We start from the raw sequence: 24,985 nt of genomic DNA, 5'->3' as shown, positions 1-24,985 counted from the left end.
TTTTCTTGTAGCCAAATTAAAAAAGTACAAAGAAATAGATGAAAATAATTTTTAATAGTAATAATTTTAATGCTATATTTTAGCCCAACATATCCAAAATATTGTTCCAAAATTTAATCAGTGTACAAAATTACTGAGATATTTTACGTTTTTTAATACTAAGTCTTCAAAATCCATGTGTATTTTACTATTATAGCACATTTCAATTTGAACTAGCCACATTTCAAGTGCTCAATAGCCACATGTTGCTACCATATTAGAGGAGATCTAGACTAAAAAGTTTAGTAGGAAAACTCACTCAAGATAAGTGGCTTTCACTGACTCTCAAAGGACTTTATTTGGAAGCTCCCTGAACTATCTTTTCCCATTCCTTTAAATAGCACAATGTGATTCTCAGGAATGGCACAGTTATTATGCATATTCATGGGCATAACTATTACATAACCTGTGCAGAAATCTCATTGAGATGTTCATTGGGGTCACCTGGTATGCCTCTATTAGGTGGAATTAATACAGTTTATAAAATAAAGAGATTGAATTACCAACAGAATTGAACCTCTTTAGTATGCCATACAATGTCTTTCAAGCTCTTGCCCCTACATACCTTTCTCTTGGTGTTTCCCATAACCATCCTTTACCCTTTTCTCCAGCCATACATCACTTCGTAGGGTTATTTGAATCCACTGTGCTTTTCTACACCTCTGTGCTTCTCCCTCTGGCATGTTCTTTCCCCTCAATATCTGCTGGGAAATCTCTAACTCATCCTTCAGACCCACCTCAAAGAGCACTTACGTGAAGCTTATCCTGCTATTCCTATATCCCATACCTCAAATGGCAGTTACTCAATCCTTCCTTTATATTCCTGTAGCATCTTGTACTCACAGTACTTACTACTACACTATATTGCAATTTTTTTCATTTTAATTTCTCTTGATAGTATGATCCACTTGATGGCATAGACTGCCTCACTCATCTTTATATTCCTAGCAAGATGCCCAGTATCAGCCTGATAGCAGGCATTTGATAAATGTTTGTTGAATTAAGTTTTACAAGGAGCCATGTAGATGCCAGCCAAAGCAGAAAGAGTGCAATTGCTTTGCATTCTGTTCATGGTCATATTACTTATAGCCTTGATCTTGGGCAAGTTAATTAACTCCTCTATGCTTTGTTTTACTCAATTGTAAAATCAGAGTGTTTTACTAGCATTTTAAAATTGGTTGATGGATGCAGGTGTATCTATATATATCTTGTGTGGAAATGACTATAAGCTCCTCAAGGGAGAGGAATATGTCTTGTTCATGTCATATCTTTACTGCTTAGTGAAGCACCTGGTTATTATTAAATATTTATTGAATGAATGAACGAATAAAATAACTCTTGTCCATTTCATTCATATTGCCCACAAAAACAGCAACACTATCATCAGGAATGACCCTATATATTTTTGATGATGATTTGGAAATGCACGTAGGCTCAGATAAACCTCTCCTGTGTTGTTCCATGAGTATCAAAAATAATTCATAGGTTCTCCACTGCTATCTCTGGAAAAATAAATAAAGAAAAAAATATTTTAAAAAAAGAAAAGAAAGTATAATTAAAGAAAATAATTCATAGGATATGAAGGAGCTAAGAAAATTTCACCCCAAAATATGACTTCTTGGTATAAAGCGTATTTTGAGTTAATGGCCTTTTAGAGATCAACAGTCCTTGAGAAGGGGCTTGCCCTCTATCTGCATAACCAGGTGGAACCATCAAGAGAACAATAGACTTCCCTTCCTTTCCCAGTTATCTCACTAGATTGCAGGAAAGAAAATCAAGAATGCAAATCAAACCTGAACCAAATAATTTTAAACATAATACCTGTCTCCCAGGTTAATTTACAAGTCAATGTGTTTCCCCTGTCCATTCATCCTCCCTAGTAACCATTTATTGCCTCTAAACAGAATTACCTATATTCCTCATCTTCTTCTCCCCTCTAAAAGGAGAGTATAAAAATATTGAGATATTGGGTAATCACTGTGTGATTCTCCCTGTGGGCACAGTAAATAAACCTCTACCTCTTATTAATCTGCCTTAATTGTGAGTTGATTTTTCAGCAGAACTTTCGAGGGACGGAGGAAGTTTCCCCTCACCCCCACAGATGTCACTATCAAAAATATTTCACAGGGTGCCTAATTGTTTATGACATTTTGTTTAGCAATCCTCTAAATAACTAGTGTATTTTATTAAGAATGGAAGGGTTAAAAAATATCTTGTGTGGAGAATTGGCCATCTTTTCAAAAATTTTATTAAACTTTTGACCTCTTTTAGAAGCAAGTCTTATTTTATATGTATTGTGTATAGTTTACTATGGTATAGAGGTAAGAAACCATAAGGACAATTGAATCAACTTAGACTTCGTTCTTCCTTCAAAGACTTCTTTGGTAAGAGCTGCTAAAATGTACTCAGCCTAGCTAATCCAATTCAGCCTTCTACTGTGTTGTTATAGTCTAACTACTGCAATCTGGAACTTTCCATATGTTGTTTCTGGTCTGATTTAGATGTGAATCTATTGGACAAGTGTTTTAGATTAAGTCTTTCTTTCAAGTGCCTTGTACATTGTTGGCACTCAGTAAACAGAAATAAATTTGTTAATTAAATTAAGGTTGTTCAAATAGGTAAGAATAGCCTTTGGTAACCATGGTAACCCAAACAAACCAGATCTTAGCTCAATAGAAGATTCTCAGTCAAGAACAGCAGGGCTTAGCTACAAAGGGTAACAAAAGATAACGGGATGTAATGAGAATAGAAGAATAATAAATACAGATGCCTTATAAAGAAGATGCTTAGGGATAGCATTGGTTTGGTAGGTTAAGTTTTGTTATGGACCTTACATAGGAGTATGAAAGATATCAGACATCTAGATTCATTGTAATATTTACACAATGTGCATTAGGTTGAAAGGACTGAGTTATGCCTCTTTTGAGAGATTTCTCCTACTGATGCAGTTTGTTCAATGTCAGTACAATTCTATCCTTTAGTCCCTAAAGTTAAGTGCCCTGAATGTGACTGGATAAGGTTCCTCACCAGAATCAAGTTGGAAATTCCTTTTTGATTAGCAGGATACTGTCAGCTCTTGTCTATGCCCAACTCTTCCCCCAGCTCCAAAGTTGCCCTCCTAAAATCAACATAGTTTTATCTCCTGATGAGGCCAGTCTGCGGGCTTAGGTTTGCTCCCTGAACCAGTTCTGCTTGGGGCAAGAAAGAATAATAGCACTGTAGAGTAGGGAAGGGATTAGTTTAGATTAAGTCACACTAGCCATCAGATTTGAAATTTAACATGCTAGGGGGCATATTCCAGGCACCTGTTTAGCTTTGGAGTTGTATCCTTTCTTTTTTTTTCATGTGGTAAGAACACTTAAAATGAGATCTGCTCTCTTAACAAAAATTTTTTTTTTTTTTTTTTTTTTTTTTTGAGACAGAGTCTCGCTTGTTGCCCAGGCTAGAGTGAGTGCCGTGGCGTCAGCCTAGCTCACAGCAACCTCAAACTCCTGGGCTCAAGCAATCCTACTGCCTCAGCCTCCCGAGTAGCTAGGACTACAGGCACGCGCCACCATGCCCGGCTAATTTTATATATATATATTAGTTGGCCAATTAATTTCTTTCTATTTTTATAGTAGAGACAGGGTCTCGCTCAGGCTGGTTTTGAACTCCTGACCTTGAGCAATCCGCCCGCCTCGGCCTCCCAGAGTGCTAGGATTACAAGCGTGAGCCACCACGCCCGGCCTCTTAACAAAAATTTTAAGGTGTACAATCATTATTGTTGATGATAAGTACAGTGTTGTACAGCAGATCCCTAGAGGTTATTCATCTTTCTTTTTTTTTTTTATTTTTATTTTTATTTTTTTTTTTTATTCATCTTTCTTGACTGAAACTTTTTGCCCATTGCTTAGTAACTGTCCATTTCCCCTTTCCTGCACCTCCTGGAAACCACCATTCTTTTCTTTGATTCTATGAATTTGACTATTTTAGATAATTCATAAGTGGGATTATGTAATATTTGTCTTTATGTCAATGGCTTATTTCACTTAGCATAATATCCTCAAGGGGCATGCATGTTGTCACATATTACAAAATTTCCTTCTTATTAAAGGCTGAAATATTCCATTGTGTATATATATATATATATACATATATATATATATATATATATACACACCATATTTTCTTTATCTGTTCATCTGCAGGTAGACATTTGGGTTTTTTCCACATCTTGGCTATTGTGAATAGTGCTGCAGTGAACATGAGAGTGGGATCTCTTCAAGATCCTGGTTTCAATTCTTCCCATAAATACACAGGAATTGGATTGCTGGATCATATGGTAGTTCTGTTTTTAATTTTTTGAGGAACCTTTATATTATTTTGCATAGCAGCTGCATTCCTACCAACAGTGTTCAAGGGTTCCAATTTCTCCACATCCTCACCAATACTTCTTATTTTCCATTTTTTTTGATAGATATCATCCTCTATCAAATGACATTTTGAGTTTGATTTGCATTTCCCTGATGATTAGTGATGTTGAGAATTTTTCCCATACCTGTTGGCCATTTCTATGTCTTTTTGGATAAATTTTTGTGCTTTTAAATATTTTCATGTCTGTTGAAATTCTCACTTTGTTCATGCTCATAAAGATGCTCTTGACTTCAGTGAGCATCTTCATGAGAGTTATTTTTAATTCTCTATCAAGTAAATCATGTAACTCTATTTCATGAGAGTTGGTCTCTGGCATTTGTCTTGTTCCTTTGTTTAGAACATCTTTGCCTGGTTCTTTATTTTCCTTGACTCTATGTGTTCATGTCTGTGCATTAGACAAAGAAGGCACCTCTGTCAGTCTTCACAGGCTTGCCTTGTACAGAAGACCCTTACCAATCAGCCCTGCCAGAGATTCTAGGAGACTCTACTGACTCTTACCCTCCCCAGGGAGAATCAGGCAACTGTGGTTTTTGTCTGCTTGCTCTGTGCTGATCCAGAAGGTGGAGCCATGGAATTCACTAGTCCAAGCCATTCTCAGTGGAGAACTGTCTCCATTCTCCCCTGAGCAGCTAGACTGTGCCAGATCCATCAGAGTGTTACTGAAAGTTTGGCACTTGGTCTTGAGGCCTCATCAGAAGACCCAAGACAAGTGATTTGAGGAGAGAGAAAGAGAAGCTTATTAATTTGCTAGCAAATGAGGAGGATGGGAGACTCTTCCTAGAGTGCCATCATCCTATGTATAGGTAGAAATACAGGGCTTTTAAAGGGTGTTTTCATCTTGGGACTATTGCTTTTAACTACAGTTGATGGTCCTGATCTACCCCATCTCCTGCAAAGTGAAGACAATCTCCTGACCTCTGCCCGGACAATTCTATTGAGCCATCTCATGTGGTATAAAAAAAACAGGGAATACTCCCCTGTCCTTCTGATTACTATTCTTGGACAGGGATGCAGGTTTTAATTCCCCAAAGGGGGGGGGTGGTTTAAAGAGACAACTCCTAAACCATTTTACCCCTTTTCAGGCCCTTCCCCCTGTTACAAAAGCTTCAAGACTAGAGAGAGAGATGCTAGCTCTTTGGGCAGCCCTGGACAAGTTGGGACATTGGAGGCATGGATCAACTCTTTCCCTCTCCAGTGGGAAGATGAGGGATGGGATTTTTCAATCTGTGGAACTGTGTCATTTGTGCTTGTAATGAGATTTTCATGGGATTAGCCTGCCCTGCATCTTTCCCTAGTTACCTTCCAGGATCAGGACACTGCTTAGAACTATAGTACGTTGTTGTGAATAGATCTCTTGGAACTACAGTACATGCAGTTCCATCTGACTTCTGCATTATGACTTGCTGCTTGGATTCTCTTGTACCATATCCAATTTGTCATTTCTAGTTCTTGGAACATTGTATAGGAAAAATGGTTATCTCTCTGACCATGGATAGGAGCTACAGTTTACAATGTGATTCTAGGCTATGACTGAACCTATTAGAGTGAGTTTGCCATACCCATTTGACACTGTTTTGGACATATTGGCTGCTGTCATTCAGACCAGCCTCTCAGTTAGAAAAGTTTTCTTAGCCCACAATCAGAACCATAGTGTAGCACTCTGAATAGTCTTGGCTCATTTCTTCTCTCTCTGCTGTTTTATAGTTGTCTCAGTCCTGGCTTGTCACTTGTTCCAGTCCCTTCCCAATATAACCAGAATAGTGAAAAATATAGGGTTTCAAGTCAGAAAGCCTGAGTTCAAGTCCTGGCTTGCTACTTTCTATTTGTATCACCTTCAAGAAGTCACTTCATTTTGTTAAATCTTAGTTTCCACATCTTATACAGTAGATTGAAAATTAAGTGAGAATGCATATGAAAATGATTTCAGACTGGAAAGCATTATACAAATGTTAATTTTATTGTCATTTTTGGTTCTTTTCTCAATAAAAAAGTTGCATATAATCATTGTGACTTTGAGCAAAATCTTGAATTGAGCCTGGCAGGTCTTTGAGCTGCTTTGGCTTTTGAATGACTGGTTGAGCTGAGGGAGGTCACAGGGAAAGACTTGGCAGGACTGTTGATAGATTTTTCCATGTTGTAGCAGAAGCTTTCTTCCTCAAGGACAGGGTAAATATTTATTTCCTATTATACTGTACCTACAATGCTGTCTACCTAATCAGAATTAATTGATAGTGTTTTAACACAGCTGCCTCAATAGAGTGACCCCCCTAGTTTTAACTAGGGTGAATCTCATTTAAATTAAATTGACTGAAATCATGTTGTAAATCATAGTTTATTTCAGTAGCCAGGAAGATAATTTGATCATTTTTTTCAAAATATGCAGTCTTGCTTGACATAACCTTAATACAGCATGTTGTCTTCTCATTTCAGGAGTAGACTGCATTTATAGAAGTCCTTTTCTGAGCTTTTCCCACAAGCAAATCTCCCTTTGATAGTGTAATTCTCAACCATTCAGCTACGTGATCTCCACTACTTACCCAGCTTTGCTGACTGCATTTTATCCTAAAGGACTGCAATGCTGTCCTCACCTCAGCTGGTGTCAATCAAGTTGCTCAACTGCATGACATTGGAAATATGTTTTGAAAGGACCAGAATTATTTTGACAAAAATGAGTTATATAAAATGTTAACCACTCAAGAGAACATTCACATATCAAAATTAATGTCTTCATAGTATCATATACTATGTAACCAGAAATTATAGTTGGTATTCTGTAATAACATTTAGGATTTTTAAAAGAAGGAACTCAAAAATTATATTGGGTTTTTGTTTTATTTTCAAAAATATCTCTAAAATTGTTTTTAAGCAATATTTGGATTTTTTTTTTTTTGAGACAGGGTCTCACTTTGTTATCCAGGCTAGAGTGAGTGCCAGGCGTCAGCCTAGCTCACAGCAACCTCAAACTCCTGGGCTCAAGCAATCCTGCTGCCTCAGCCTCCCGAGTAGCTGGGACTACAGGCATGCATCGCCATGCCTGGCTAGTTTTTTTCTATATATATTAGTTGGCCAATTAATTTCTTTCTATTTATAGTAGAGACGGGGTCTGGCTTTTGCTCAGGCTGGTTTCGAACTCCTGACCTCGAGCAATCCGCCCGCCTCGGCCTCCCAGAGTGCTAGGATTACAGGCGTGAGCCACCGTGCTCGGCCAATATTTGGATTTTTAAAAACATAATTTTTAAAACTTCCATGATCCTGTTATCAATATTTTGGACAAGGGATATATGTCCCTCAGCCCAATACTTGCCTAATTTTATTAATAGAAAAGTCAACATATCTGATATTAGTCTTTTTATCAAATAATTTATAGGAGAAAGGAAGATAGGAGTTTTTCTTTTTATATATATCTTTTCACCTAAAGTGTTAAAAATGTATGTAATTGTATTTTCCCTAATACCTCTGTTCATGTGGTGAGTACTGAAGATTCCATGTGCTGTAAAAAATATTTGAGTGAGTATATTTGAATGTAATTTGCTTTGTGAAGTCTTTGTTTGAATCTATTTTCTGATGTTTAACTAAAAATTTTTTGTAGCTGATTTATTGTTTGATGTGGGATTTCACTTGTTTATTATAGCAGGATAAAAAATCTGTTTATTTTAGCAACTTAAAAATCTTTTGGAAGGTGCTTTTATAGTATTCTTATGAATATTAATGACATTCTTGCTACTTTGATGCTCAGTAATGTTGCAAGAAATTAGAATGTAGCTTATGGAAACTTTTGTTATATGAGTTTGGAAAAAAACCCTCAATTTTGATAATATGAAGGACATCAATTGTGATCCTACATCATGCTTGGGTTTTTTATTTTTTATTTTTTGAGATGGTGGTCTCGCTGTGTTCTCCAGGCTGGTCCTGAACTCCTAGGCTCAAGTGATCCTCTTGCCTTAGTCTCCTGACTGGCTGGCACTACAGACGTGCACCACCACAACCAGCTAATGCTTGCGTTTTATGGAATTCCATGGCCTAGTAAGATTTAGCTATATAGAATCTGGAGCTCAGACTGTTTAGAAAACAGTGACATCATTTGTACAGATTCAATAACTGTTTAATGTTGTTGCTAATTGGGCATGTCATTTTTTTCTCACAAAGTAAGGTCAAGACTTCAGAGCCAGCATAACTTTGCTATGTCTGTCAAATGCTTGAAAGTATTAAGTATTTCAGTTTCACAGGGTACATATCCAAGTCTTCCTCAGAATTTCTACATTTTTAGTTTTGAATGCAGTATTAACTTCTATTTTGTGCTTTTAAGATTTCCTATAATAACATTACTATTTGTGAAGTCAATGCATTTTATTTTCTGAGAACGAGTAAAGATGATTAAGTTATAAACAAGTGACTCCAAGGAATACAGATTTTATTTGAAAATTGTACTCTAGCTTAAAGAAACTATCTCTAGTTTGGTTTTACTCTAAGGATCATTTCAAGTTCCTTCATGCTATATTCATTTGGCCAGTGACCTAGGAACAGGTTTCAAAATGATTTGCTACTTTTAGCCAATGGTGATAGTTCACAGCATGTTTATCATTCATTGTTATTTCAGAAATTGTTGAAAACCTGATTGGAAATGATAATTCACCTAGCATACCTGAGGCAATTGATACACTCTTCATGGATATAGCAAATATGAACAGGGAGTCTATGGCTGAAATACAGGATGCTCAGGTGGGTGTAAAAATAACTTTGTTTATGATAAGTTTTAATGATTCATCATTTTAACCAATGTATAAGTAAAAAAATTCTTCATGCTTAATCATTGCTAAACACATAGAAATCTATTTTTGGATTTTCAAACCTAATTTAGGGAAAATAAAGTTTTAGAAACCAAGGGAAAATATGTGCTCAAATTTAATATTTATTATTTAACCTCTCTAGGCTTCATTTTCTCATCTGTTAAATAATAATAATACCTATTTCCCAGTGTTGTTGTGAATAGTAAACACAATAACATATATAAGGTCCTGGATAGGTAGTAGTTAGTCACTAAATAATAGTTCTCTTTTCCTTCCCTTTGTAGCAAAGTAGAAAACTACACAGTAGTGGAGATTCAATTGAAATAAGCTTTCAGAAGTGCTTTTTTAGGGTGTAATTGTTCTAATGTTTAAATGAAAGTCTGTCATTTACTTAATGTGGAAATTGCCTTGAGGCTCTGAAACACTTTTGGGAATATTTACCTTGGGTAAATACTTCCATCTTGGTGACTGCTCATATGGAAAAATGAGAAGAAAGTTCACTGTAAATCTCTCCTCTTTATATATTTCATATATATGTAAAATATATATATTATATATTATATTATAGGCTTTATTCAAATAAAATTAAACTCATATACCATGCAATTCACCCACTTCAAATGTAAAATTCAATAGTTTTTAGTATTTCACAGTTAGTTGTATACCCATCACCACAGTTAATTTTAGAACGTTTTTATCACCCCAAAGGGAACCCTCACACCTATTCACTTCCATTTCCTCCCACTCCCTTCTTCCCTTGCTGAGGCCCTACGCAGCCACTAGTGTACTTTCAGTCTTTTTTTTTTTTTGGGAACAGAGTCTCACTGTGTTGCCCAGGCTAGAGTGAGTGCCGTGGCATCAGCCTAGCTCACAGCAACCTCAAACTCCTGGGCTACTTTCAGTCTTTATGGATTTGCTTATTCTGGACATTTTATATAAATGGAATCATATAATGTGTGGTCTTTTGTGACTGACTTCTTTCACTTAGCATAATGTTTTCAAGGTTCATCCATGTTGTTTCATGTATCTGTACTTCATACCTTTTTATGACTGAATGATATTACATTCTATGGAAATGCCTTATTTTTTTTCTACTTTTCTTTCTTTTTCTTTTTTTTTTTTTTTGAGACAGAGTCTCACTCTCTTTCGTGGGCTAGAATGCTGTGGCGTCAGCCTAGCTCACAGCAACCTCAAACTCCTGGGCTCAAGCAATCCTGCTGCCTCAGCCTCCCAAGTAGCTGGGACTACAGGAATGCGCCATCATGCCTGCCTAATTTTTTCTATATATTTTTAGTTGGCCAATTAATTTCTTTCTATTTTTAGTAGAGATGGGGTCTCACTCTTATTCAGGCTGGTTTCAAACTCCTGAACTTGAGCAATCCTCCCGTCTCGGCCTCCCAGAGTGCTGGGATTACAGGCATGAGCCACCGCACCCGTTCTGGATATACCTTATTTTGATTTTCCATTCTCTTATTGATGAACATTTTTATTCTACTTTTTGGCTATTATGAATAATACTGCTATGAATATTTATGTAAAGATTTTTATGTTTTTATCTTTCTTATGTATATAGCTAAGAATAAAATTGCTGGATCATGTGGTAACTCTGTTTAAACTTTTGAGGAATTGCCAGATTGTTTTCCAAAGTGGCTGCACTATTTTATATTTCCACTAGCAGTATATGAGGGATCCAGTTTTTCTGTCTTCTTTTTTTTTTTTTTTTTTTTTTTTTTTTTTTTGAGACAGAGTCTCGCTTTGTTGCCCGGGCTAGAGTGAGTGCCATGGCGTCAGCCTAGCTCACAGCAACCTCAAACTCCTGGGCTCGAGTGATCCTTCTGCCTCAGCCTCCCGGGTAGCTGGGACTACAGGCATGCGCCACCATGCCCGGCTAATTTTTTATATATATATATCAGTTGGCCAATTAATTTCTTTCTATTTATAGTAGAGACGGGGTCTCGCTCAGGCTGGTTTTGAACTCCTGACCTTGAGCAATCCGCCCGCCTCGGCCTCCCAAGAGCTAGGATTACAGGCGTGAGCCACAGCGCCCGGCCCTGTCTTCTTGATTATATTTGTTATTATTTGTCTTTTTGATTATGAGTATGAAGTGTTATCTCTTTGTGTTTGGTTTTTTTAATCATGGTAATATATATATATAATATAAAACCATCTTAACTATTTTTAAGTGTACGGTTCACTGGTATTAAGTATGTTCATGTTTTTGTGTAACCATTCTCCAGAACTCTTTTTATCTTGCAAAACTGAAACTCTATACCTATTAAACAATTCTACCTTGCCCCCTGAAATTAATATGAATTTTAGGATCAGCTTGTCAACCACCATTCTACTTTCTATTTCTGTAAATTTGACTACTCTCGGTACCTCATGCAAATAGAATTGTATAATAGTTGTCTTTTTGTGACCAACTTATTTCTCTTAGCATAATGTCCTCAAGGCTCATCCATATTGCAGCATGTGTCAGAATTTCCTTCATTTTTAAGGTTAAATAATATTCCATTGTATGTATGTACCGCATTTTGTTTATCCATTCATTTGCCTATTTGCCTATTGTGAATAATGCTGCTATGAGCATTGGTGTGCAAATATCTGCTCAAGTCCCTGCTTTCAATTATTTTGTATAAATATCCAGAAGTGGAATTGCTGGATCATATGGTAATTCTATTTTTAATTTTTTTTTTAGACAGGGTCTTGCTAAGTTTCCCAGGCTGGCCTTGAACTCCTGGGCTCAAGTGATCCTCCCATCTCAGCCTAATGAGTAACTGGATTATAGGCACATGCCACCAAGCCTGGATTATTTTTAATTTTTTCAGTAACTGCCATACTGTTTTCCAAAGCGGCTGCACCATTTTACATTCTCATCAGTAGTGCACAGGGTGCCAGTTTCTCCACATTCTTGCCAACACTTGTTATTCTCTGTTTTTTTGATAGTGGCCATCCTAGTGAGTGTGAGATGGCATATCAGTGAGGCTTTAATTTGCATTTTCCTGATGGCTAATGATGTTGTTGAACATTTAAAATTTTTTTTTAACTTCAGTATATTATGGGGGCACAAATGTTTAGGTTACATGTGTTGCCTTCCTCCCTTCCCCCCCAGAGTCAGAGCTTCAAGTGTGTTGATCCCCCAAATGGTGCGCATTGCACTCATTATGTATGTATATGCCCATCCCTCCTCCCCCCTCCCATCTGTATGATGCCTGATAAATGTTATTCCTATATGTGCACTTAGGTGTTGATCAGTGAAACCAATTTGCTGGTGAGTACATGTGGTGCTTATTTTCGTTGAACATTTTTTTAATGTGCTTATTGGCTATTTATATATATCTTTTTGGAGAAATGTCTGTTAAGATCGTTCACCAATTTTTATTTTTATTTATTTATTTATTTATTTTTGAGACAGAGTCGTGCTTTGTTGCTCAGGTTAGAGTGAGTGCCGTGGAGTCAGCCTAGCTCACAGCAACGTCAATCTCCTGGGCTCAAGCAATCCTGCTGCCTCAGCCTCCCAAGTAGCTGGGACTACAGGCATATGCCACCATGCCTGGCTAATTTTTTTCTATATATATTAATTGGCCAATTAATTTCTTTCTATTTATAGTAGAGACTGGGTCTTGCTCTTGCTCAGGCTGGTTTTGAACTCCTGACCGTGAGCAATCTGCCTGCCTCGGCCTCCCAGAGTGCTAGGATTATAGGCATGAGCCACCATGCCCGGCTCTGGTTCACCAATTTTTAAATTGGGTTCTTTTTCTTTTCTTTTTTTATTTTTATTTTTTTGAGACAGAGTCTCGCTTTGTTGCCCAGGCTAGAGTGAGTGCCATGGCGTCAGCCTAGCTCACAGCAACCTCAAACTCCTGGGCTCAAGCGATCCTGCTGCCTCAGCCTCCTGAGTAGCTGGGACTACAGGCATGCGCCACCATGCCCGGCTAATTTTTTCTATATATATTAGTTGACCAATGAATTTCTTTCTATTTATAGTAGAGACAGGTCTTGCTCTTGCTCAGGCTGGTTTCGAACTCCTGACCTCGAGCAATCCGCCCGCCTCGGCCTCCCTGAGTGCTAGGATTACAGGCGAGAGCCACCGCGCTCGGTATATTTTTCTTTTTATTATGAGTAGTTGGAATTCTTTATATATTTCAGATACATATCCCTTATCAGATACATGATTTGCAAATATTTTCTCTCATTTTACGGGTTTTCTTTTCACTTTCTTGATGGTATCCTCTGAAACGATTTAGTTTTGATGAAGTCTAATTTATCTATTTTTTCTTTCATTGCTTGTGCTTTTGGTGTCATATCTAAGAAGGTCATGGCCCAAGATTACGAAGATTTACCCCTATATTTTCTTATAAGAGTTTTATATTTTTAGATCTTACATTTAGGCATATGATCTATTTTGAATTTACTTTTGCATATAGTATGAAAAAGGGATCTAACTCTATTCTTTTGGATGTGGATATCAAGTTGTCCCAGCATCGTTTGTTGAAAAGACTTCTTTCCCCACTGAATTCGTCTTAGCACTCTTGTCAAAATCAACTGATCATAAACGTGAGGGTTTATTTCTGGACTTTGCTTCTATTCCATTGATCTATATGTCTATCCTTATTCCATTGATCTATATGTTTGTCCTTGTGCCAGTCCTGTGCTGTCTTCATTACTGTAGTTGTGTAGTTAGTTTTGAAATCAGAAGGTGTGAGTCCTCCAATTTCGTTCATGTTTTTAAAGATTGTTTTGACTATTTTTGGTCCTTTGAATTTCCATATGAATTTTAGGATCAGCGTGTGAATTTGTGCAAAGAAGCCACCTGGAATTTTGATTAGGATTTGACTTGAAACTGTAGATCAATTTAGGGATCATTGTCATCTTGATAATATTGTCTTCTGATTTATGAAAATAGTATGCCTTTCCATTTATTAAGTGTTCTTTAATTTCCTTCATCATTGTTTTTAGTTTTGGGGTATAATTTTTATGCTTATTTTGACAAATTTATTCCTGAATATTTTATTCTCATTGATGTTATTATAAATGTATTTTCTTAATTTAATTTTCAGATTATTAATTATTAGTGTATAGAAATAAAATTGCATTTAGTATATTCATCTTGTATCCTCAACCTTGCTGAACTTGTTTATTAGTTCTATTGTCTTTTAGTCGATTCCTTAGTATGTAAGTCTATTATTAGATTATAACCTCTTATAATTTTGCTTAGTTGTTAGCAAAAAGTTATTATAAGATACAGTGCCAAGAGTCTGGTCTTATTTTACAAGAAGATCTGCTTGGTTTTGAAAATGCCTTGAATTTGTTTTCTTTCTAGAAAGTCTAATCTTCATATTCATACTTCTGTTTGCTACATATATTTATTGCGTTTATCATCACACATTTATATAAACTTAGCACAAAACTTGCCACATATTAGGTGCTTAACACATTTGTTGAATTAATATGCTTTCTGTGACTATGAAGTAGTTGTAATCATAATTCATCTTACTCTTTGTAACACAATATGGAAAATACAAAAAATTATTTAAAATCATAAAGTAATGTAACTTTACAGAAAGTTTAAAAAATGGAGGAAAAAAAATCACCTATAATTACATCACTCCAATATAGCTGCTATCATTTTAATATATATATATTTTTTGAGACAGAGTCTCACTTTGTTGCCCAGGCTAGAGTGAGTGCCGTGGCATCAGCCTAGCTCACAGCAACCTCAAACTCCTGGGCTCAAGCAATCCTACTGCCTCAGCCTCCCAAGTAGCTGGGACTACAGGCATGCGCCACCATGCCCGGCTAATTTTTTCTATATATACTAGTTGGCCAATTAATTAATTTTTTTTTAATTTATAGTAGAGATGGGGTCTCACTCTTGCTCAGGCTGGTTTCGAACTCCTGACCTCGAGCAATCCGCCTGCCTCGGCCTCCCAGAATGCTAGGATTACAGGCGTGGGCCACCGCGCCTGGCCCATTTTAATATTTTTAAAAATAATTTACACATTGAAAATTTATATAGCTATAATTACACTGTACAGGTAATGTTTTGGCATCATAAAAAACAATTTCCTCTCTTTTCCTGACATTTTATTATCAAAAATTTCAAACAGAAAAGGTGAAAGAACTTCACACTGAACACCTAGGGAACAACCACTGAGATTCTGTAGCTGTAAACCTTTTACCATATTTGCTTTATCATCACATAAGCATCTATTCATCAACCCATCTTATTTTTTGGATGCATTTCAAAGTGAGTTAGTGACAGTCAGTACACTTCCCCCCTAAATGTTTCAGCATGCATATCATTAACTAAAATCCAATATTTTATTAAAGTTCTTTTCTAAGGTAAAATTTACATATCTACAGTTTATTGTACATACAATTTTGTATCTTTTTCACTAGACATGTAAAACATTTTCCCATGTTAAAAACATATTTTTCATGACTACTATTTAATTTAATTTTCTTTTTTGAGACAAGGTCTTGCTCTGTCACCTGGGCTAGAGTGCAGTGGCATTGTAGCTTGCTGCAACCTCAAACTCCTGGGCTTGAACGATCCTTCTGCCTCAGCTTCCCGAGTAGCTGGGACTACAGGCATGTGCCACCATGCCTGGCTATTTTTTTATGTATATTTTTAGTTGACCAATTAATTTGTTTCTATTTATAGTAGAGATGAGGTCTCGCTCTTGCTCAGGCTGGTTTCGAACTCTTTGACCTCGAGCGATCCTCCTGCCTCAGCTTCCCAGAGTGCTAGGATTACAGGTGTGAGCCACTGCGCCCAGCCTAACTTTTCTATTTTTTGTAGAGAGGGAGTCTTGCTCTTGCTCATGCTGGTCTCAAACTCCTGACCACAAGTGATCCTTCTGCCTCCGCCTCCCAAAGTGCTAGGATTACAGGCATGAGCCACTGTGCCCAGCCATAACTACTATTTTAAATGGTTTAATACAATTCGATCAAAGGGATTTATCATAATTCAACTATTTATTATTAGCTATTTATATTGTTCCTCATTTTTTACTATTATAAATAATGACATTAGGAGCACTACTAAGTTCAAAGATTATCCCTCTACACATTTTGGACTATTTCCTTAGGATAGAGTCTTAGAAGAGCAATTATTATTATTATTATTTTTTTTGAGACAGAGTCTCACTTTGTTGCATAGGCTAGAGTGAGTGCCGTGGTGTCAGTCTAGCTCATAGCAACCTCAAACTCCTGGGCTCAAGCTATCCTTCTGCCTCAGCCTCCCGAGTAGCTGGGACTACAGGCATGCACCACCATGCCCGGCTAATTTTTTCTATATATATTAGTTGGCCAATTAATTTCTTTCTATTTATAGTAGAGACGCGGGTCTCGCTCTTGCTCAGGCTGGTTTTGAACTCCTGACCTCGAGCAATCCGCCCGCCTCAGCCTCCCAGAGTGAAAGGATTACAGTTGTGAGCCAACACGCTAGCCCAGAAGAGCAATTATTAATACTAGGTCAAAAGATATGAATGAACATTTTTTGGCTCTTTTTACATGTCTCAAAATTGCTTTCCAAAATGCCAGAAAAGGTAGCTTCTTCAAGCTGTTTTAGTCTAGATGTTCTTTTACCCCCTTATTACATCAAACCATTTGTTCCTTTGGGAAAGTTGCAGTGAATATTAACTCCATGTGTTTTTAGTGATACAAATCAAGTAATACTTCATGTGAAAGTCATCATTACATCACCTGTGGCATGAGGATACTATGTAAGAGGGATGGAGGTGGGCATGAGAATTAGCTCAGAATAGTAAGTGAAATGAAGCCGTACTAAATAATTCATCTGTTTAAATGGAAGCTCATGAGAAAAATGTGAAACTGTAGGTGAGAAAAATGGCAATGGAGAAAGATTTAAAACTAAAATACAGCCTAGGTGCAGTTGCTCATGCTTTTAATCCTAGCACTTTGGGAAGCCAAGGCATGAGGATTGATTGAGGCCAGGAGTTCAAGATCAGCCTTGGTAACATAGTGAGACCCCCATCTCTACCAAAAATAAGAAAAATTCGCCGGGTGTGGTGGCGTATACCTATAATCTCAGCTATTCAGAAGGCTGAGGCAGAAAGATTGCTTGAGGCCAGGAGTTTGAAGTTGCAGTGAGCTGTGATGATGTGACTGTACTCTAGCCCGGGTGGCATAGCAAGACCCTGTCTTAAAAAAAGACCCAACAAACTTAAAATACAATCTTATACTACCATTGTGCATAAATTGGGTTCTTTTGGCTTATCCGGTTATTTTTTATATTAGTCATATTACTACCAATATGTTTATTGTAAGACAATGGTATATAGCTTCTATTATATTCACCATAGTACTCTGAGAGATTTAGGCCAGGGCTATGCCATATTGGTCTCAAGCAATAGTACCATCCAGGACCAATTATTGCTTTCTCCAGAGGTCTCTTTCCAGAAACCAACCTATCCCCAATTGCACATATTTTGTGTCTTCATTTTTCCCTTTAGACACTGAGCTTGATTTAGTTTTGCATCCAGTTGACTGAGTTCTACCTGATAGAAATATAAACCCCAAAAGAAACATTAGAAACCACCCCTTAGTCCCCAGAAAAAAAACATAATAAAACAACAAATTAGTACTATAAGTACTACATAAGTTATATAAGACATGATCTTTGATATCCAGGAGCCTATTCTTTAACTGAAACAGTTAAAGAATAAATGATACAAAGTAGTATAATTAATGCTCACTTGCGTGAAACTTAATAAATACTGTAATTCAAAGAAGAAAGAGAAAGCAATGTAGATTGTAATGGTTGCTGAAAACTTCATGGATGTTGCTGGCGAGACTTAACTGGATTTGAGTTATGTAAAGACAAAGGGAGGGGAGGAGGTATATCAGGTGAAGCCAGCACTATGAATAAAGAATACATAGATAGGAATGAACAAGTTGTCTTCAGGGGGCAGTGAGCTAATTACTCTGACAGTGGGTAAGTTTTTTGGGGGAGAAGTAGAATGGCAGTATATTATGGAGGGCCTGGAAATGAGCCACAATAGTTACATAAGCATACAACATGCAAGAATGAAAATGTCATTGGAGGTGGACAGTATTTTAACTGGCTAAGGAAATACTTCTCTTTGACCAGGTTGAAGAAATGGCAGTAAACCTGTGGAATTGGGCAGTTACCAAGAGAGTAGGTTTGCTTATAAATGAAGAGCAGAAAACTAAATGTACGTATACATTTTGTGACTCATATTATGAAGAATGTTTTTACTATACAATTAGGTAGTATTCCTGCAGTTTAAATAATATTTTGACCAGTTCTTAGATGGAGATTTGTTAAGACAACCAAAAATAACCCAGAATGAGTGGTTTATTAAACAAATAGGCTCCCTCAGTTTTATGATTTTTTCAGAGGTTAGCTATTTATTAATAGATGTTTAAAGGCATCACTGTAAGAAATAATCTGGAGGTGAGCAACAAAGATTATTAAAGGGTGGGAAAATGAGAACTTGAACAAATGTTGAAGACGTGGATTATTTCCTGTGGAGAAGAGGTGATCAAAACTTTCAGGATTCTGAAGGACCATCAAATAGTAGTTTCCCCTTTCCATTAATAATAGAATGTAAAGTGTTGCTATGAGAGTAGGATTTAGATTTTAAAAAGTGTAAGGAATAGTTTCTTCATGAGGTGAATTGATAAACATTGGCATGAATTACTGAGAAAAACTGTAGTTCTTTTATACCTGTGAAGCAAACAACAAGAACAAAATAAAAACCCCAAACCAAACTCATCTTCTTGGATGCTTAAAATGTGGTCCACTGTCTGGCAAAGTTCAAGTGCTTTAGCTAAATGAGCAAGATCTAGTTTGCTGACATTTACTGGTTTTCAACAAGTGCAGTGACAGCAATACATTTATGGAAAGTATCTTGCCCTATTATAAAGGATACATTGAAGCAAGAAACCAAAGGGTGAACCTCTGGACCGCTTGACTTTGTAAAGATAAATGGCTTTTGTCTGTATACAACAAATAGAATTTACTATTAAGTATTTATCTTTATAAATGTAAACGAAATTGTATACAACTTCTGTGTAGGTATAGAATAATTGTGATTAACCTAATCAATAATATACTTACTCATGAGTCCAATCCTCTATTAGGATGTTTAGAGAACAATTCTCTCTCTTTAACTCTCAGGTAAATGTTGATATCATTGCTCCTAGGACCCTTAGAATATACCCTCCCCTCCTGTAAATATGGGGAGGGAAGTGTTAGGAATTTATCTGTGGGAGAAATTTAGCACACAGGAGAACTGTGCAACATTAAAATGCTTTCAGGCTGGGCGTGGTGGCTCATGCCTGTAATCCTAACACTCTGGGAGGCCAAGGTGGGAGGATCACTCAAGGTCAGAAGTTCAAGACCAGCCTGAGCAAGAATGAGACCTCGTCACTACTAAAAATAGAAAGAAATTAGCTGGACAACTAAAAATATATAGAAAAGAAATTAGCCGGGCATGGTATCACATGCTTATATGTAGTCTCAGCTACTCAGGAGGCTGAGGCAGCAGGATTGCTTGAGCCCAGGAGTTTGAGGTTGCTGTGAGCTAGGCTGATGCCACGGCACTCTAGCTTAAGCAACAGAGCAAGACTCTGTCTCAAAAAAAAATGCTTTCATTCTTAATTCTTACTATTCTGCATATCAAGGAATATTGCTCTAGCTGTTTTTCACTGCTTGTCAAATATCAGGGATGTGGTAGATACAGTAGGTGCTGCAACCCTGGGACCTTTTCCCATGTACTGTTTCACTTCATGTAGCAGTTCTTAATCAGGTATTTGGGGCCGAGTATGGTGGCTCACGCCTATAATCCTAGCACTCTGGGAGGCTGAGGCGGGTGGATTGCTCAAGGTCAAGAGTTCGAAACCAGCCTGAGCAAGAGCGAGACCCCATCTCTACTATAAATAGAAAGAAATTAATTGGCCAACTAATATATATAGAAAAAATTAGCCGGGCATGGTGGCGCATGCCTGTAGTCCCAGCTACTCGGGAGGCTGAGGCAGGAAGATTGCTTGAGCCCAGGAGTTTGAGGTTGCTGTGAGCTAGGCTGATGCCATGGCACTCACTCTAGCCTGGGCAACAAAGCGAGACTCTGTTTCAGAAACAAAAATAAACAAACAAACAAAAATCAGATATTTAGGTGCTTTTTCTATGTATAGTACTTTTTTGATGCAGTGGAGAATAGGATGTTAGTGCAGGAAGCCTACAATTTAAAAGAATTTTGTTTTAAAAATATGTTCATTGGAAGATAATTTGTCTCTTTAAAAACATATTTAGTCTGCCTGGATTATGCTCCATGATGAAATAAGTCATCAAGATTTATAAGCCACAATTTTTATGATTTGAAACAATTATGGAACAATGAACAGAAATAGGAAAACCAGAAGTAGAGGAATGATTTGTAACTCTTAGTTTTAGACCTGCTGCATTTGAGGTGACAGTAACATTGGGTATATGAAACTAGAGCTTATGAGAAGGGTCAAGACTGGGCCTATAGATTTGCCAGTTATCTACATGGAGGTGGTAGTTGAAGTCCACAAGGGTATTGCTCCTTTGAGGGAGAAAACAAAGAACAGTGGTTCTTAAATATTGGTAAAAACCAGAATCATCTGTGAAGCCTGTTAAAAATACAGATGTCCAGGCCCTACCATTCATTGGTGGTTTTAGTTCATTTAGGTTCAGGATGAAATCTAGGTATGTCTATAATTTGAAGAAATTTCTCAAGAATTCTCATACACACCAAATTTTAAGAACCAGTGGTATTGAAAGAGGTACAGAGTAGTGAGATTATTAACTTTGGATCTTCTAGTTAAAGACTGGGAAGAAAAGGAACAAGGATGGGAGAGCAAAAGGAACATTAAAAAATTCTAGAGCAGACTTATTATCTATTTATTGAGTGCATAATCCTTAAAGGGTTGTACCATGTTACTGCAGGCAGTAGGTGAAGGGGACAAGGTAAGATACCACAACAATGATACGAAGCATACATTATACTCGGGGATCTGAGAAGGAAAGGGTTCCAGTCAATAAACAATAAAAATAAAAATTCATAAATGTCAGAGTGTACAACATTGTGTTTATCCAAAGTCAATTCAAGTATCAGGCTGTGGGCACTGGTAAAGTAGAGTAAGCAGATGTTCAAAGGAGTCAGTCAGCAAGCACCTAACCAAGATGTTTATAATATAGAGAGGTCAAGAACAGGCAAATAAAACAAGAATAGAGCAACAGCATCAAAGAAAATGTCTGTATACTGAAGTTGCATTCTGTTTCAGCCTCTGCTACCTTTGGCTTAAAGGCTTTTTGGTGATAAGTATAAACGGCTAGCGTATGAATGTGAGGATGGGAGCAAAGTTTAGACTAAGATATTTCCTACAGAGGGACACTGTTCAATTCTGAACCAGGATAGTTCATGCCAAGGAAGTAATATTTTTCAAAAAGGTTATGATCATTGTGAAATGTTGCTGGGAAGTCAGGGAGGGGATAATCTTTGGAAGTACAGTTTTAGTAAAGTGGTAAGGATATAAAACAGATTGCAGGGGCTTAAGGAGATGAATGAGTAGCAAGAAAATATAGATAGTAGACTATTCAATTCAAGAAGTTTGGCAATGAAAGGAAGAGGAGAAATGAGATGCAAGCTTGAAGCACAATGGGGTCAGTTGATTTTTTTTCAAGGTGGGGGAGGTGAGTATGTTTGAAAGAGAGGATGGACTAAATTGAGAAGGAGGTACTCAAGATACCTTTAGAGAGGGGAAATAATTGAGAGGTTAGGGTCCTTGAAAATACTGAAGGATTAGTAAACTTTGTAAAAAAAAAGGAAACACTTAAAAAATTTTCAAAACTGGAAATTCAAGTCAATTTAAATATATGATTAGAAATTATGTTACCAAAAGTTTTCTTTCAGAATAAATTAACTTTCTTAAGTGATGATTAGATTTTATATTTCATGATAAGCAATAAAAATCTGGCCACTTCAATTACTCTGTAATTTCAGCTGGGCAAATCTTCTCTTTTCAATGGACTATTAATTAGAAATGGCATTAACATAGGTAGAATGGCTGTTGAGATCTAACATAAAGGTGACTAGTTCAGTTATTTGTGAAGATATTTTTTAAAAACTTGGATATGTTTTATGATGAAAGAAACTAGAAATAAAGAGATTATAGTTATTTGAACTTCCCTATTTTTAGGGAAAATTAACTATATAATGAAGATGTCTACATTTTCTTTTCTTTTCTTTTTTTTTTTTTTGAGACAGAATCTCGCTTTTTTGCCCATGCTACAGTGAGTGCCGTGGCATCAGCCTAGCTCACAGCAACCTCAAACTCCTGGGCTCAAGCGATCCTCCTGCCTCAGCCTCCCGAGTAGCTGGGACTACAGGCATGCGCCACCATGCCCGGCTAATTTTTTCTATATATATTAGTTGGCCAATTAATTTATTTTTATTTGTAGTAGAGATGGGGTCTCGCTCTTGCTCAGGCTGGTTTCGAACTCCTGACCTCGAGCAATCCGCCTGCCTCAGCCTCCCAGAGAGCTAGGATTACAGGTGTGAGCCACGCGCCCGGCCTATATTTTCTAAATTATACTCTAAGAAATGTTATCTGTAGAAAAGAGTATATTTGGAAAGTTTCGCATTTTAGGAGAGAAATCTAAAACTATTCCGATGTCCAGAGATTTTTGTCAGATGTTAAATAGCTTTAGGTTTCAATTTTTTTTTTTTTTTTTTGAGACAGAGTCTCACTGTGTTGCCCAGGCTAGAGTGAGTGCCGTGGCATCAGCCTAGCTCACAGCAACCTCAAACTCCGGGGCTCAAGCAATCCTCCTGCCTCAGCCTCCCTAGTAGCTGGGACTACAGGCATGCATCACCATGCCCGGCTAATTTTTTTTATATATTTTTAGTTGGCCAATTAATTTCTTTCTATTTTTAGTGGAGACGGGGTCTCGCTCTTGCTCAGACTGGTCTCAAACTCCTGACCTTGAGTAATCCACCCGCCTCAGCCTCCCAGAGTGCTAGGATTACAGGCATGAGCCACTACGCCTGGCCAGGTTTCAATTCTACTTAGAATTATTCTTCTGCCAGCATGGTGCATACAAGAACATCATGGGGAATGAGTGAGTCTATGGGATTTAAGACCTGAAGACACGGGCGCGGTGGCTCACGCCTGTAATACTAGCACCCTGGGAGACTGAGGGGGGTGGATTGTTTGAGCTCTGGAGTTTGAGACCAGCCTGAACAAGAGCAAGACCCCATCTCTACCAAAAATAGAAAGAAGTTAATTGGACAAAAAAAAAAAAAGACCTGAAGAAATTAAAAATTGAGAATTAAATATGTCTCTAGAGCAGTAAGCAAATGATTCATTTAATAAGTTTCAGGTCATTTACTTTTGAAAATTGATTTTTTTTTGAAAGGCCTTTAAAATTCTTATTTTTAATAACAACAAAACTGGCTTTCCTCTAATCATCCTTTCTCTTTATAGGTGTACATAAAAGCAGAATGAATGTTCTGTGTTTATGGTTGTCTAATTACTGTTTTGCAGTATGTCACGTTGCTTGCAAATTGGTGTGTATGTATGAAGGCTCAGTTGCTTCAGAAGAAGCTATTCGAAGACAGATTTTGGTAAGTGCTGATACAATGAGATAGTTGTTACTGCTATGAAAATGACTGAAGTTAGTGTAAAACTGGAAGGGAGTTGAATGCTCTCATGCTATCCATGTTCCTTTTATGATTGGTATATCTACTGAAGTTAAAGGTCTCCACAATACTATAGTTATTATAATGATTCAATGAACTAAATACTGAACTTAAAATTCTGGATTGGCTGGGTGTGGTGGCTCACGCCTATAATCCTAGCACTCTGGGAGGCCGAAGTGGGAGGATTGCTCAATGTTCGAAATCAGCCTGAGCAAGAAGTTCTAAATCAGCCTGAGCAAGAGGGAGATCCTGTCTCTACTAAAAAAAATAGAAAGAAATTAATTGGCCAACTAAAAATACATAGAAAAAATTAGCCGGGCATGGTGGCGCATGCGTGTAGTCCCAGCTACTCGGGAGGCTGAGGCAGGAGGATCGCTTGAGCCCAAGAGTTTGAGGTTGCTGTGAGCTAGGCTGATGCCATGGCACTCTAACCCAGGCAAAGAGCGAGACTCTGTCCCCCCCAAAAAATTCTGGATTCATGAATTATTTTTTGCTAGAGTTTTTTTGAGACAGAATGATGTTCTGTTGCCTTGGCTAGAGTGCAGTGGTGCGATCTAGCTCACTGCAACCTCAAACTCCTAGGCTCAAGCGACTCTCCTGCCTCAGCCTTGTGAGTAGCTGGGACTACAGGTGTGTACCACCATGCCAGGTTAATTTTTCTATTTTTGGTAGAGATGGGGTCTCGCTCTTGCTCAGGCTTGCCTTGAACTCCTGGCCTCAAGTGATCCTCCCACCTCAGCCTCCCAAAATGCTAGGATTACAGGTGTGAGCCACCATGGCCAGCCTTGAGCATGTTATTGATTGTGACAATTATTTAACTCTGTGGATAATAGTTATATTTGTCTTTATCTGCTAGTTCTCTTAATTCTATTTTTTCAGGTATTCTTCTGCTTGTTGAGTGTGATGTCCTTTCATGGTACTGGTTTTCCTCAATAGTTTGATAATTCTTGCTCATATTTCATTTGAAATTCTTTGAGTGTCTTTTGTGAATACTGTGTCACATTATGTACTATAACTGGTGACTGATGG

The 24,985-nt window shown here is 37.3% G+C and overlaps 1 protein-coding gene across 1 annotated transcript in view; it reads left to right on the top strand.

The window, feature by feature from the left end:
• The window catches only part of TEX11 (testis expressed 11), a 255,862-nt gene that overhangs the window by 7,210 nt on the left and 223,667 nt on the right, over positions 1–24,985 (top strand). The window contains exons 2-4 of the mRNA XM_075999567.1: positions 9,050–9,171; positions 18,358–18,442; positions 23,802–23,881. The gene's annotated coding sequence lies outside the window, so the exon portion shown is untranslated. The remainder of the gene's footprint in view (positions 1–9,049; positions 9,172–18,357; positions 18,443–23,801; positions 23,882–24,985) is intronic.

Source organism: Microcebus murinus, chromosome X, assembly GCF_040939455.1.
Source record: "Microcebus murinus isolate Inina chromosome X, M.murinus_Inina_mat1.0, whole genome shotgun sequence".
Classification (NCBI taxonomy): Eukaryota; Metazoa; Chordata; class Mammalia; order Primates; family Cheirogaleidae; genus Microcebus; species Microcebus murinus.
The sequence above is the reverse complement of the archived record's forward strand: the minus strand, read 5'-3'. Positions and strand labels throughout refer to the sequence as shown.